Below are 13,755 nucleotides of genomic sequence, written 5' to 3'. Positions count from 1 at the left end.
GATCTGATTTTTATGATTTCTTTCCTTCTGCTAACTTTGGGGTTCTTTTGTTCTTCTTTCTCTAATTGCTTTAGGTGCAAGGTTAGGTTGTTTATTCGAGATGTTTCCTGTTTCTTAAGGTAGGATTGTTTTGCTATAAACTTCCCTCTTAGAACTGCTTTTGCTGCATCCCATAGATTTTGAGTCGTCGTGTCTCCATTGTCATTTGTTTCTAGGTATTTTTTGATTTCCTCTTTGATTTCTTCAGTGATCACTTCCTTATTAAGTAGTGTATTGTTTAGCCTCCATGTGTTTGTATTTTTTACAGATCTTTTCCTGTAATTGATATCTAGTCTCATAGCGTTGTGGTCGGAAAAGATACTTGATACAATTTCAGTTTTCTTAAATTTACCAAGGCTTGATTTGTGACCCAAGATATGATCTATCCTGGAGAATGTTCCATGAGCACTTGAGAAAAATGTGTATTCTGTTGTTTTTGGATGGAATGTCCTATAAATATCAATTAAGTCCATCTTGTTTAATGTATCATTTAAAGCTTGTGTTTCCTTATTTATTTTCATTTTGGATGATCTGTCCATTGGTGAAAGTGGGGTGTTAAAGTCCCCTACTATGAATATGTTACTGTCGATTTCCCCTTTTATGGCTGTTAGTATTTGCCTTATGTATTGAGATGCTCCTATGTTGGGTGCATAAATATTTACAATTGTTATATCTTCTTCTTGGATCGATCCCTTGATCATTATGTAGTGTCCTTCTTTGTCTCTTCTAATAGTCTTTATTTTAAAGTCTATTTTGTCTGATACAAGAATTGCTACTCCAGCTTTCTTTTGGTTTCCATTTGCATGAAATACCTTTTTCCATCCCCTTACTTTCAGTCTGTATGTGTCTCTAGGTCTGAAGTGAGTCTCTTGTAGACAGCACATATATGTGTCTTGTTTTTGTATCCATTCAGCCAATCTGTGTCTTTTGGTGGGAGCATTTAGTCCATTTACATTTAAGGTAATTATCGATATGTATGTTCCTATTCCCATTTTCTTAATTGTTTTGGGTTCGTTATTGTAGGTCTTTTCCTTCTTTTGTGTTTCTTGCCTAGAGAAGTTCCTTTAGCAGTTGTTGTAGAGCTGGTTTGGTGGTGCTGAACTCTCTCAGCTTTTGCTTGTCTGTAAAGGTTTTAATTTCTCCATCAAATCTGAATGAGATCCTTGCTGGGTAGAGTAATCTTGGTTGCAGGTTTTTCTCCTTCATCACTTGAAATATGTCCTGCCACTCCCTTCTGGCTTGCAGAGTTTCTGCTGAAAGATCAGCTGTTAACCTTATGGGGATTCCCTTGTGTGTTATTTGTTGTTTTTCCCTTGCTGCTTTTAATATGCTTTCTTTGTATTTGACAGTTTGATTAATATGTGTTTTGGCGTATTTCTCCTTGGATTTATCCTGTATGGGACTCTCTGTGCTTCCTGGACTTGATTAACTATTTCCTTTCCCATATTAGGGAAGTTTTCAACTATAATCTCTTCAAATATTTTCTCAGTCCCTTTCTTTTTCTCTTCTTCTTCTGGAACCCCTATAATTCAAATGTTGGTGCGTTTAATGTTGTCCCAGAGGTCTCTGAGACTGTTCTCAGTTCTTTTCATTCTTTTTTCTTTATTCTGCTCTGCATTAGTTATTTCCACTATTTTATCTTCCAGGTCACTTATCCGTTCTTCTGCCTCAGTTATTCTGCTATTGATCCCATCTAGAGTATTTTTCATTTCATTTATTGTGTTGTTCATCATTGTTTGTTTCATCTTTAGTTCTTCTAGGTCCTTGTTAACTGTTTCTTGCATTTTGTCTATTCTATTTCCATGATTTTGGATCATCTTTACTATCATTATTCTGAATTCTTTTTCAGGTAGACTGCCTATTTCCTCTTCATTTGTTAGGTCTGGTGGGTTTTTATCTTGCTCCTTCATCTGCTGTGTGTTTTTCTGTGTTTTCATTTTGCTTATCTTACTGTGTTTGGGGTCTCCTTTTTGCAGGCTGAAGGTTCGTAGTTCCTGTTGCTTTTAGTGTCTGTCCCCAGTGGCTAAGTTTGGTTCAGTGGGTTGTGTAGGCTTCCTGGTGGAGGGTACTAGTGCCTGTGTTCTGGTGGATGAGGCTGGATCTTGTCTTTCTGGTGGGCAGGTCCACGTCTGGTGGTGTGTTTTGGGGTGTCTGTCGACTTACTATGATTTTGGGCAGCCTCTCTGCTAATGGGTGGGGTTGTGTTCCTGTCTTGCTAGTTGTTTGGCATAGGATGTCCAGCACTGTAGCTTGCTGGTCGTTGAGTGAAGCTGGGTGCTGGCGTTGAGATGGAGATCTCTGGGAGATTTTAGCCATTTGATATTATGTGCAACTGGGAGGCCTCTTGTGGACCAGTGTCCTGAAGTTGGCTCTCCCACCTCAGAGGCACAGCACTAACTCCTGGCTGCAGCACCAAGAGCCTTTCATCCACACGGCTCCTTAATTTGGGATGATTCATTGTCTATTCATGTATTCCACAGATGCAGGTTCATCAAGTTGATTGTGGAGCTTTAATCCGCTGCTTCTGAGGCTGCTGGGAGAGATTCCCCTTTCTCTTCTTTGTTCTCACAGCTCCCAGGGGCTCAGCTTTGGATTTGGCCCCGCCTGTGCGTGTAGGTCGCTGGAGGGCGTCTGTTCTTTGCTCAGACAGGACGGGGTTAAAGGAGCCGCTGATTCGGAGGCTCTGGCTCACTCAGCCCGGGGGGTAGGGAGGGTCACGGAGTGCGGGGCGGGCCTGCGGCGGCAGAGGCCGGTGTAACGTTGCACCAGCTTGAGGCGCGCAGTGAGTTCTCCTGGGGGGTTGTCCCTGGATCCCAGGACCCTGGCGGTGGCGGGCTGCACAGGCTCCCCGGAAGGGGGGTGTGGATAGTGACCTGTGTTCGCACACAGGCTTCTTGGTGGCGGCAGCAGCGGCCTTAGCGTCTCATGTCTGTCTCTGGGGTCCGCACTTTTAGCCGCGGCTCGCGCCCGTCTCTGGAGCTCCTTTAAGCGGCGTTCTTAATCCCCTCTCCTCGCGCACCAGGAAATAAAGAGGGAAGAAAAAGTCTCTTGCCTCTTTGGCAGGTCCAGACTTTTCCCCGGACTCCCTCCCGGCTAGCCGCGGTGCACTAACGCCCTGCAGGCTGTGTTCACGCAGCCAACCCCAGTCCTCTCCCGGCGCTCCGACTGAACCCGGAGCCTCAGCTCCCAGTCCCGCCCGCCCCGGCGGGTGAGCAGACAAGCCTCTCGGCTGGTGAGTGCCGGTCGGCCCTGATCCTCTGTGCTGGAATCTCTCCACTTTGCCCTCCGCACCCCTGTTGCTGTGCTCTCCTCCGGGGCTCCGAAGCTTCCCCCCTCCTCCACCCGCAGTCTCCGCCCGCGGAGGGGCTTCCTAATGTGTGGACACTTTTCCTCCTTCACAGCTCCCTCCCGCTGGTGCAGGACCCGTCCCTATCCTGTTGTCTCTGTTTATTTTTTTCTTTTGCCCTAACCAGGTACGTGGGGGGTTTCTTGCCTTTTGGGAGGTCTGAGGTCTTCTGCCAGCGTTCAATAGGTGTTCTGTAGGAGTTGTTCCACCTGTAGATGTATTTCTGGTGTATCTGTGGGGAGGAAGGTGATCTCCGCGTCTTACACTTCCGCCATCTTCCCGGAAGTCTCTCTAGTATTTTTTGTTTGTTTTAAAGTCTGTTTTGTCTGATATTAATGTAGCCACTTCAGCTTTCTTATGGTTGCTATCTACAAGATACACATTTTCTCATACTTTTACCTTTAACCTACTCGTGTCTTTGAATCTAAAGTGTGTATCCTGTAGGTGATATATAGTTGAATCTTGTACTTTATCCAGTCTGACAATCTGTGCCTTTTGACTAGGTTGTTTAATCATTCACATTAATGTTATTATTGATATAGTTGGATTTGTCATTTTATTTTTTGTTTTCCATGTCTCATGACTTTTTTTATTTCTCTGTTCCTCCTTTGCTGCTTTCTTTTCCATTAAGTGAACATTTCCAGCATAATATTTTAACTTACTTACTTATTTTTTTCACTATAGGCTTTGAGTTTTTCTGAGTGGTTGCTCCAGAACTCACTGTATACATATTAACATATCAAAATCAGTTTCAGATTTATACTAACTTAATTCCATTGAGATAGAAATGTGACTTCATTCCTCCTTCCCCCTTTTGTACTATTATTGTTATACATACTAAATCTTTATATGCTACAAACCCAAGAATACATTGTTATAATTATTATTATTTATAATTGTATGTCTATTAAAGAAGCTGAGAAAAGGAAGGAGAGAAAGTATCTATGTGTAGCATTTGTTACTTTTAATTTTTTGTTTACCATTTTGGTATGCTTCATTAGTTCCCGTTTTTTGATTTACCATCTGGTGTCATTTCTTTACTCCAATACTATGATCCAACCCACCTCCTTTGTACTGTTATTGCAAAATATATTACATTTCTATATGTGATAAGCCAAACACAATTACATACATGCATACTGTTTTATATAATTGCTTTGCAAATCAGAGAAAAAAGAAGAAGAAACATGCATTTTTACTGCAATACACTCTTTGTTTTTCTCATGTGCATGCAAATTTTCATCTGGGTTTATTTGCTTTTATCCTGAAGAATTTTGAACGTTGTACTATGAATACCGATTCTCTTCCCCTTCCTCTGGGGCTTATTTTTGTTGTTATTTGGGTGTGTGTGTGAAACTTGGCTAAATTATTTTAGTGAAGCGTGTTTTCTCCCACTGTGTGGTATCAATTCTTGGAAGGCACTGCCTCGACGTGCACACGGTCACGTTGGGATGACAGTAGTTTTAACAGGGCTTTCTTTGACTGTCTTTTCCCTGGTCTCTGTTAAGCTGTCAGCCTTACTTGATATCACATCCAACTGTTAGGCTCCATGAGTTACTGCATAATTCCTCTATTGTTTTCAACAATGCCCTGGGTATCAGTCGTTCTTCAGTCTGATCCACTTAAATTCAGGCAGGAGCAGATTTTGAGGCCAGATTTTTTTTTTTCCTGACCCCAGGGCTACCCTTCTTAGCCGTCATTTTCCTTAATTCTCTCTGATGAACTAGCTGGCCAGTGGTTTAACTATTGCTCTTAATTAAGAGAGCTGTTGTTTCCTAGAGCACCTAGGCTTGAACTTTCCTGCACACTTTTTTCAAATAAAGTCAGTTACTTTGGGGAAAACTTTGGAGCTCTCTTTCCATATGAATTACTTCTCTCCCTAGAAGAAAATCTCTGAAGCATTACTCTGAGTGCTGAGTGGGGCAGTGACCTGTGATCTTGACTTGCCTGTCCTGGCATGGAATCACTGCCTTTTGAGTGAGCTGGAACAAGGGTAACTGGCGTCCCAGTGTTCTTGGCTTGCCATATCTGGGGTAGAGTCTCTCTGCTATAGATGTGTGCTGAGTGGTGGAATGGAGGCCCCAGCCTCTTGGCTGCACTCTCCAGGAAGTTTTCCTCTTGGACTTGGAGTTGGAGGAGATGAGAAATGCTAGAGGTCTGTCCTCCCGATAAGATAAGTTAACCTTTGATTGGGAACTTAGGAAAGAGGAGCCCCCATATTCTTGGCCATATCCACTTAGAATGGAGCTTCCGTTAAGCTAATCTGGGAGGTGTAAGGGAGGGAGAGTGTCCTAACTCAAATTCTACGTACTTCTCTGTTTTTTCTGAGTTTTAGTAGATTTTCTTAAACAAATATTTCTTCACTTGCTCTAGGCACTTAGGGCAATTTCCAGAGACTTTAACTGGTTGTTTGTTTAAATAGTTTTTACCAGCTATGCTTGTATACTGGGGAGTAGGTCCTCAGTACTCCTCATGCTACCATCCCAGAAGTGGAACCTTCGCTTAAGTTTAGATGGCAAAATGCCAGCAACATTGCCATCAACTTATAAATGTTCTGTACTCTCCTATGAAGCCAGTCACTATACTTTTATGATAAAATCACCACCCAATGTTTAAATACATTTGTCTTTTCTTATGTCACTGTTTTTTTCTTTTGAAAAAAGGATGGATATCTTGCTTTGCTAAGTTGGGGCTATTTAGTTAGAATACACTTCAAAGATATAATACTAGGATTAGAAACATTTCAAAAATGTTGAACTTCAATGTAGATATGAAAACAGTACATAATTTCTCTCTAGGGCCTATTTTAGGGGCAAATTATCTTGCTGCCAAAGACATTGCTGAAGTGTTCTTTCCAAACATCAAGACTGATTATCAAAGATTATCTGGTGTAAAAACAAAACCAGTCAGAACTCTAGTACCAGGGCAATTGGTTGTGATTAAAAATTAACAAGTGAGCCAAGGAGGAAAACAAAAACAAAAACAAAAGAAACCAATCTACATACTGCTGCTCTCATTTACAAGGACCCTGTTCACCTGATACCTTCTAGGGTTAAGAGTCTCTAAGCAGCCACCAAATTGATGGCAACCACTAGGATCCAGTTCCAGTAATTGTCCCCTGATGCTATCCTAAAAAGCCAAAAGGTCATGAAATTCTTCCTCTCTGTTCCTGAAGCCCAAACCCATGTAAATGAGCACTTTACATGGTTACTATTTTAGCCTTTCTATGAAATTTTATCAGGTGTAGGCTTTGGTTAAGCTAAAACCCAAGTACTCAAAATGTAGACGTCTAAACAGGTAAGCCCTGAATAGCTACTTTAACATAATAAAACATAAACACTAACGTGAAATAATGAGAGCAACATAATTTCTGTGGATTTTTGCAGATATTTTCTGAGTGAACATACTTCAGAGAGAATAAGCATATTCCCGAAATATTTTGTTATAGTAACTCACTAGAAGTTAGCTAAAATTAGTTGGCCAGGAAAGCAACAGGAAAATGTAATGATATATTTTATTTCCCAAAGTAATTTGATTGCTAAAACAAATCTGCTTATGAATTTAAAATATGAAAATGCATCCATTTTTGTAACATTTTACACTTCATATTTTAGAGCTCCTAATCCTGCAATTATATATGTGCTTCTTTGTTAAATAATTTTTATCACAGCAGTCCCACCCTCATTTTGCATACTAAAAGAAAACTAGCCTTTTCAGGGTGATGAAGATATTAAATTAATTAATTAATTAATTTTTGGCTGTGTTGGGTCTTCATTGCTATGCGAAGGCTTTCTCTATTTGCAGAGAGCGGGGGCTACTCTTCGTTGCAGTGCGCGGGCTTCTCATTATGGTGGCTTCTCTTGTTGCAGAGCATGGGCTCTAGGCACACAGGCTTCAGTAGTTGTGGCACATGGGCTCAGTAGTTGTGGCTCGTGAGCTCTAGAGTGCAGGCTCAGTAGTTGTGGTGCACAGGCTTAGTTGCTCCGCGGCATGTGGGATCTTCCCGGACCAGGGCTCGAACCCGTGTCCCTTGCATTGGCCAGCGGATTCTTATCCACTATGCTACCAGGGAAGTCCCTCAATAGTAAATGTTAAATAGACTTTATTTGACATTTCTCACTTATGCTTATTAATGGCCTTACATATTTTTCACTGAGTTGTACTTTATTTGTGCATATTTTCTAGTCTGTTTTTTTTCCCCCTGTTTCAAATACTCATGTCCATATGTAGCTCATTCAATCCATACACATGTACTAAAGACCTGCTATGTACCAGGCACTCTGCTGTGTACTGGTAATGCAGAGATGAGAAAGACATGGTTATTTGTGCTTGGTGTCCTGGTCGATCTATGGGAGCACAATGAGCTTGGGGTGGGGGATGACTAATTTTGTGGGAAAGATTGATGTGGTGAGGGCTCAACAAAAGAGATGCCATTTAATTATTCTAAATATAAGAACAAGATTTTGCCAGATAAGTAGGGAAGATGAGGGTAATGGGGAAGGGAATATTAGATAGAGGGAAGTGTGGGAGGAAAGGCTGGGAAGAATTAGAGACCTCAATGTGTTCAGAGCGGTACAGGCATGCAAAGTTAAGGAGTTCCCAGACCACTCATAGGTTCAGTGATTCATTAGAGAGACTTAGAGAACTCACTAGAAGCTGTTCAACTCGTGGTTATAGTTTATTACAGCAAGAGGAAACGGATTAACTTCAGACAGTAGAAGAATTGCATGGGGCAGAGTCCAGGAGAATTCCATGTGTGGAATTTTCAGTTGTCCTCTCCCAGTAGAGTCCTGGATAGCACTAAATTCTCCCAGTGATGATGTGGGACAACACGCATGGTGTATTGCCAACCAGGGAAGCTCACTTTGGCCTTGGTATATGGTGATTTTACTAGGGCTCAGTCCTGTAGATATGTTTGACCACTTGCATGGCTAACTTCTAGTTTGACCACTTGCATGGCTAACTTCTAGTCTCTAGTCCCTCTGGAAATCAACCTGATAATGCATTGCCTGAAGCTCCCAGCAAAAATCACATTGTTAGACTATACAGTGTGGTCCAAGGCCCCCAGGTAAACAAAGACATTCCTATCAGGTGGGGCATTCCAACAGCTTAGAGATCACCTCCCAGGAGCTTAGGGCAAAAACCAGACCTCTCTTTGGGTAAGGTCAATTCTTTACTACCCAAGGCATGAAGATTCCATTCTGGCTGGAGTACAAAATGATTTAGAGGCTGGAAAGTTGGCTAGTGGCAGGATAGAGAATCACTGATAGGGTGACAGATGAAGAAGGAATAAAAATCATTAACAGAAGACATACATCAAGGACATGCATGGAATTAACCAGCATATTTAGGGAATGTGGTTTTTATCATTACTTCCTTCCACATACTGCCAGGAGGACCACAATAGGCTGTGATAAAACCAAAATCATAAGAAAAAGAAGAGCCAAGTTTTGTCTGTGTGCTGGAGCATTGGAGTATGTATTTCACAACAGTGCCTCACCAGAATATCTAACCAAGAAAAGCTACTTAAATTGAGCACACGATGGAAGTCACAGCAAAAAGGAAACCATGGTTGTCAAGGGTCTTGTTATCTAATAAAGTTAAGAAAACCAAATCCTCCAAAAGAAATTTGTCAAATGGACCTTTCTGCTACTCCATTGTACACTACTAATGCCTTACTCATTTCCCTATTTTTCATCATTTAGGCTATTTTAAATTATTAAAGTTTACAATTTTTAGAGTTTTAAATTATTAAAAACAAAATTATAAACTCAGAAACTTTGGGAGCAAGAAAGATCTTAAAACTCCATTAAGTCCACTTTTTATCTTAATGGTAGCCCTCAGACTGCCTGCATGAGAATTTTCTGGGCAGATTTATCAGCCTCATCAACAGAGATTCTGGTTCAATAGGTAAGGCATGTGGAGCACAGAAAGCTGCATTTTAACAGGCATGTCCATCTGGATCTACCTCATGTCTTTCAGAATGTTTTACACACAATTATTTCCTTATGATGATCTGTTTAGAGTAGCTCCAGGAAAACATTTGTTTCAGTGAAGTGTCTGACACCTAGAAAGCCCTCAATAAATGTTTTTCAAATAGTTTTGGAATTTCCTGTTCCAACAGATCTCCTAGATTCAAGGGTTGAGATGGAAGGGCTGAGGGATTCTGTACTGAGGATACCTGGAGGGACTAAGGTAATGTGCCAGTCTCAGCCAGTCACTGACTATGTCACTAGGTGATGATACGTTTTTGTTACTTTTAACATGTGTTTCATAATAAAAGTTTATTTTTTAAAATCCAACTGTGTAGAACAAGGAACCGTACTTAATGCACTATGGTGACCTAAATGGGAAGGAAATCCAAAAAAGAGGGGATATATGTATATGCATAGCTGATTCATTTTGCTGTACAGTAGAAACTAACACAACATTGTAAAGCAACTATACTCTAATAAAAATTAATTTTAAAAAATCCTGACATATCTTACCTGAACTAAGTAAGGAGAAAAGGAAAATTTCCTCACCTAGCCTAAACATCTTTTTCTATTTATTTATTTATTCATTTTTGGCTGCGTTGGGTCATCATGGCTGTGCATGGGCTTTCTCTAGTTGCCGCAAGCGGGGGCTACTCTTCACTCTGGTGCGTGAGCTACTCATTGCGGAGCATAGGCTCTAGGCGCGCCGGCTTCAGTAGTTGCAGCATGCAGGCTCAGTAGTTGTGGCTTGCACGCTCTAGAGGGCAGGCTTAGTAGTTGTGGTGCACGGGCTTAGTTGCTCCACAGCACGTGGGATCTTCCGGGACCAGGGCTTGATCCTGTGTCGCCTGCATTGACAGGCGGATTCTTAACCACTGTGCCACCAGGGAAGTCCAAACATCTTCTTCTTTGTTGGGAGCTTGAACCAGCCTTTGTCAGGTGATTTACTTGCACGCAGAATGTGAGAACCATTGCTTTAGCGCAACCATCACACATAGTTAGAGCAACAAAACCACGACCAGTTAAATGATTTGTCTGGGGTAGTATCAATACTTTGAACATACTGGTTCAAATTATTTCTTGTATAGTCCCCTAAGTGGAATTACCATTTTAAAGACATTAATTCTTTTATGGCTCATTGCTAAGCAGATTTTCTGAACAATGAAAAAAATTTGCACTGCTGTTAAGTTATGCATTACATCTATGCATTACTCTCCCTGCCCTCCAACCAACTTCCACCAACCAGTGCTTCCAATCTTGAGTTTTATTTAAAAATTTTAATAGTGCCCCAGAATGTCCATTATCTTATTAAATAAGGCCAGCAAGGCTGTGCATTTTTCATTTTGGTAATTTGATGTCTGCACGTCTCCATGTGTAAATAGTTTGTCGATGTTAACTATATAAATCAAGTAGAATAAGGCACTAATCTTATACCTTTAAAATTGTTTGATAATTTGGGTAGTAAACTTTTATAGCTTATTACATATTTCTCACTTTGGTTGCTTTTCTTTTAATATTTTATATAGTTACAAAAGTTTTGTATTTTATATGTATCTGAAAATGGCCTCCATCTTGTCATATATCATTCTATAGCTGAGATAAATATGCCAGTACATTTTTTTCTAGATTTTAAAATAGTGTTCAATGTTTATTTGGAATTACAGTTGACCCTTGAACAACATGGGTCCACTTACATGAAGATTTTTTTCAATAAATATCTACTACAGTACTACATGATCTGAAGTTGGTTGAACCTGTGGATGTGGAACCACAGATACATGAGGTGGACTGTAAAATTATACTTGGATTTTCAACTTAGCAGGGGTTGGCGCCTCAATCTCCACGTTGTTCAAGGGTCAACTGCACTTTCAGAGTTAATGTATCAGATTCTGATGTATTAAAAAATCTCCCATCCCTCCTCTTGATTTATTCCTGCCCCATGCTGCTTCTTTGTTTATACTGGTATGTGAACTTTCTCTTCCTGAATAAGGAGTCAGTGGAGATGGGAATACTAATTGATCTGAGTCAGTGAGTATCAATGTCATTCTGGAAAAAGCAGTGGCAGCATTAAGATTATGATGATGATATTGCTATTGCTACTACTACTATTAATCGTCATCATCATCAAAATCAAATAATAACAAAGGCACTGTATGAGAGTCTTGTTCACTAACCTTTCCAAATATTGCTATTAATTTATCAAGAGAGTGGGCTGGAGACTGTTAACTAGTATTTAATTTCATCTAACTTAGTGACCATGTTAATATTTTACTTAAGTCTTCTCAGGCAGAAACAAGGTATACGTCTTCATAAATGTATAAATGTATATTTGTACATATATTTGTACATATGTACAAATGTATATTTGTACATATACTTCATAAATGTATATTAAACTCTATTAGAGTTTAATTTCCCCATGAATAAATTTCTTCTATTAGGCGGTGAAATTATTAGTCATGTTAAAGAAATTCTCCACAACTAATTTTTATTAAGTAACATGTAGAAATGAAACATATTTGATATCCTATGTGAAAAATCAGAATATATAATGCCATGTAAAATATATATCTACATCTGGGAAAAGATTAGAAAGAATTATATAAAATAAAGACATGAGATTATATTACTTTTTTCCTTTTTGGCAAATTTTCTTCAAAGGTATTGTTTAATTCTTTTGAGAAGAAATTAAAGATGGTGACTTATACAAAAGATTTTCTTTTAAGATGTGGATTATTCCCTTTTCCTCTTGAAAGCATGACGAATATGCCCTATTTTACTCTGCAGTCCAGCAATAAGCGCTATGGGGTCCCAAAGACAAATTCTTTTAAAGTTTCAATTACTAAGTTTTCTCTAGGATTCTATAATTTTTACATTTATATCTTATTGGTCTTACTATATTATCAATATTTATTTTCTTGCTTTTGTTTTATCAGTTTTAATATTATATTTTTAGTATTGTTATAGCTGTCTCCTTCTAGGTCGTAATAAAATTTGTTAGAATAGAAGAAAATCATACTCCCCTAATTTTTCTTCCAAGCTTTTAAACTAAAAAATTTGAAATATAACAGAAATGTTGATTTGCAGAATTAACAATTGTTAATATTTTGCCATGTTCACTTTATGTATATTACACATCTAAATTATAGTTCTGTTTTGAACTCTTTTATATTTGTTTTCTCTATTCTTTTTTCATTTGTTCTTCAACAAATATCTGTTATGCATCAGTTAATTCTAGTAATTTGTATTTTCTTTTTCCCATTCCATTATTTGTGCTAATAGCTTTTTCATTTAAAAATTTTGTTTTGCAGAATCAACTATTGGTGTTATTAATTTTATTTTTTCTTCTCCTTAGCGTATGTTTACTCTTAATTTTATTATTTCCCTTTCCTTACTTTCTCTTGGCTTGCTAGTTTGTTTTTTCTCAAACTAAAGTGGGAACCCAGTTGATGTTTCTTTTTATTTCTTAGTACTAGAAACCTCTGGAACAATAAAATTTTCTGTCTTTTTTTTTTTTTTTTTGGCTCTTCTATGTATTTTGGTGTTTAAGATGCTCCTTGAAAGCATCAGATTTGTTGGATTTTTTTTCAGTCCAGATATTTATCTTTTTTAAAAGGTTTATGGGGCTTCCCTGGTGACGCCGTGATTGGGAGTCCGCCTGCTGATGCAGGGGACATGGGTTCGTGCCCCGGTCTGGGAAGATCCCACATGCCGTGGAGCGGCTGGGCCCGTGAGCCATGGCGGCTGAGCCTGTGCGTCCGGAGCCTAGGCTCCGCAACGGGAGAGGCCACAGCAGTGAGAGGCCTGCGTACCGCAAAAAAAAAAAAGGAGGTTTAGCCAAATCATATTTCGTATTTTAATCAATTCCTCTGCATTCACATTATTCCATCCATATATAAGCTTAAATATTGTTGCTATGATGTCATACTTTTTCTTTTCCTTAAAAGAAAACTAAAATTTTCTTGTGCCTCTTTAGAACCTATTCTTCCCTCCAATTGCATTCTTAGGCAATCAATGATCTGCTTTCTGTCACTAAATATTAGTTTTTCCGTTTTCTAGTATTATATAAATGGGATCATAAAGTAATACTTTTTTTTTTTTGGCCTGGCATCTTTCATTCAGCATAATTACTTTGAGATTTATCCATGTTATGGTGTGAATCAATAGTTTGTCCTTTTTGTAGTTAAGATAGCTAAATAGTATTCCAGTGCATGGATATACCACAATGTGTTTATCCATTCACCTGTTGATAGACATTTGGGTTGTTTCCAAATTGGGGATATTACAAATAAAGCTGATATGAACATCTGTGTACAAATTTTTATGTGGACATATGTTTTCATTTCTCTTGAGTATACGCCTTGGAGTGTGTCAGTCTGTTTGCGTTGCTATAAC

At 39.1% G+C, this 13,755-nt stretch overlaps 1 protein-coding gene across 1 annotated transcript in view; it reads left to right on the top strand.

Annotated features, from left to right (window-relative positions):
* HYCC1 (hyccin PI4KA lipid kinase complex subunit 1) overlaps positions 1 to 13,329 on the top strand; it is a 109,321-nt gene extending 95,992 nt beyond the window's left edge. The window contains exon 12 of the transcript XR_009542009.1: positions 12,977 to 13,329. The gene's annotated coding sequence lies outside the window, so the exon portion shown is untranslated. The remainder of the gene's footprint in view (positions 1 to 12,976) is intronic.
* Positions 13,330 to 13,755: the final 426 nt, after the last annotated feature.

Source organism: Lagenorhynchus albirostris, chromosome 8, assembly GCF_949774975.1.
Source record: "Lagenorhynchus albirostris chromosome 8, mLagAlb1.1, whole genome shotgun sequence".
NCBI classification, from domain to species: Eukaryota; Metazoa; Chordata; class Mammalia; order Artiodactyla; family Delphinidae; genus Lagenorhynchus; species Lagenorhynchus albirostris.
The sequence above is the reverse complement of the archived record's forward strand: the minus strand, read 5'-3'. Positions and strand labels throughout refer to the sequence as shown.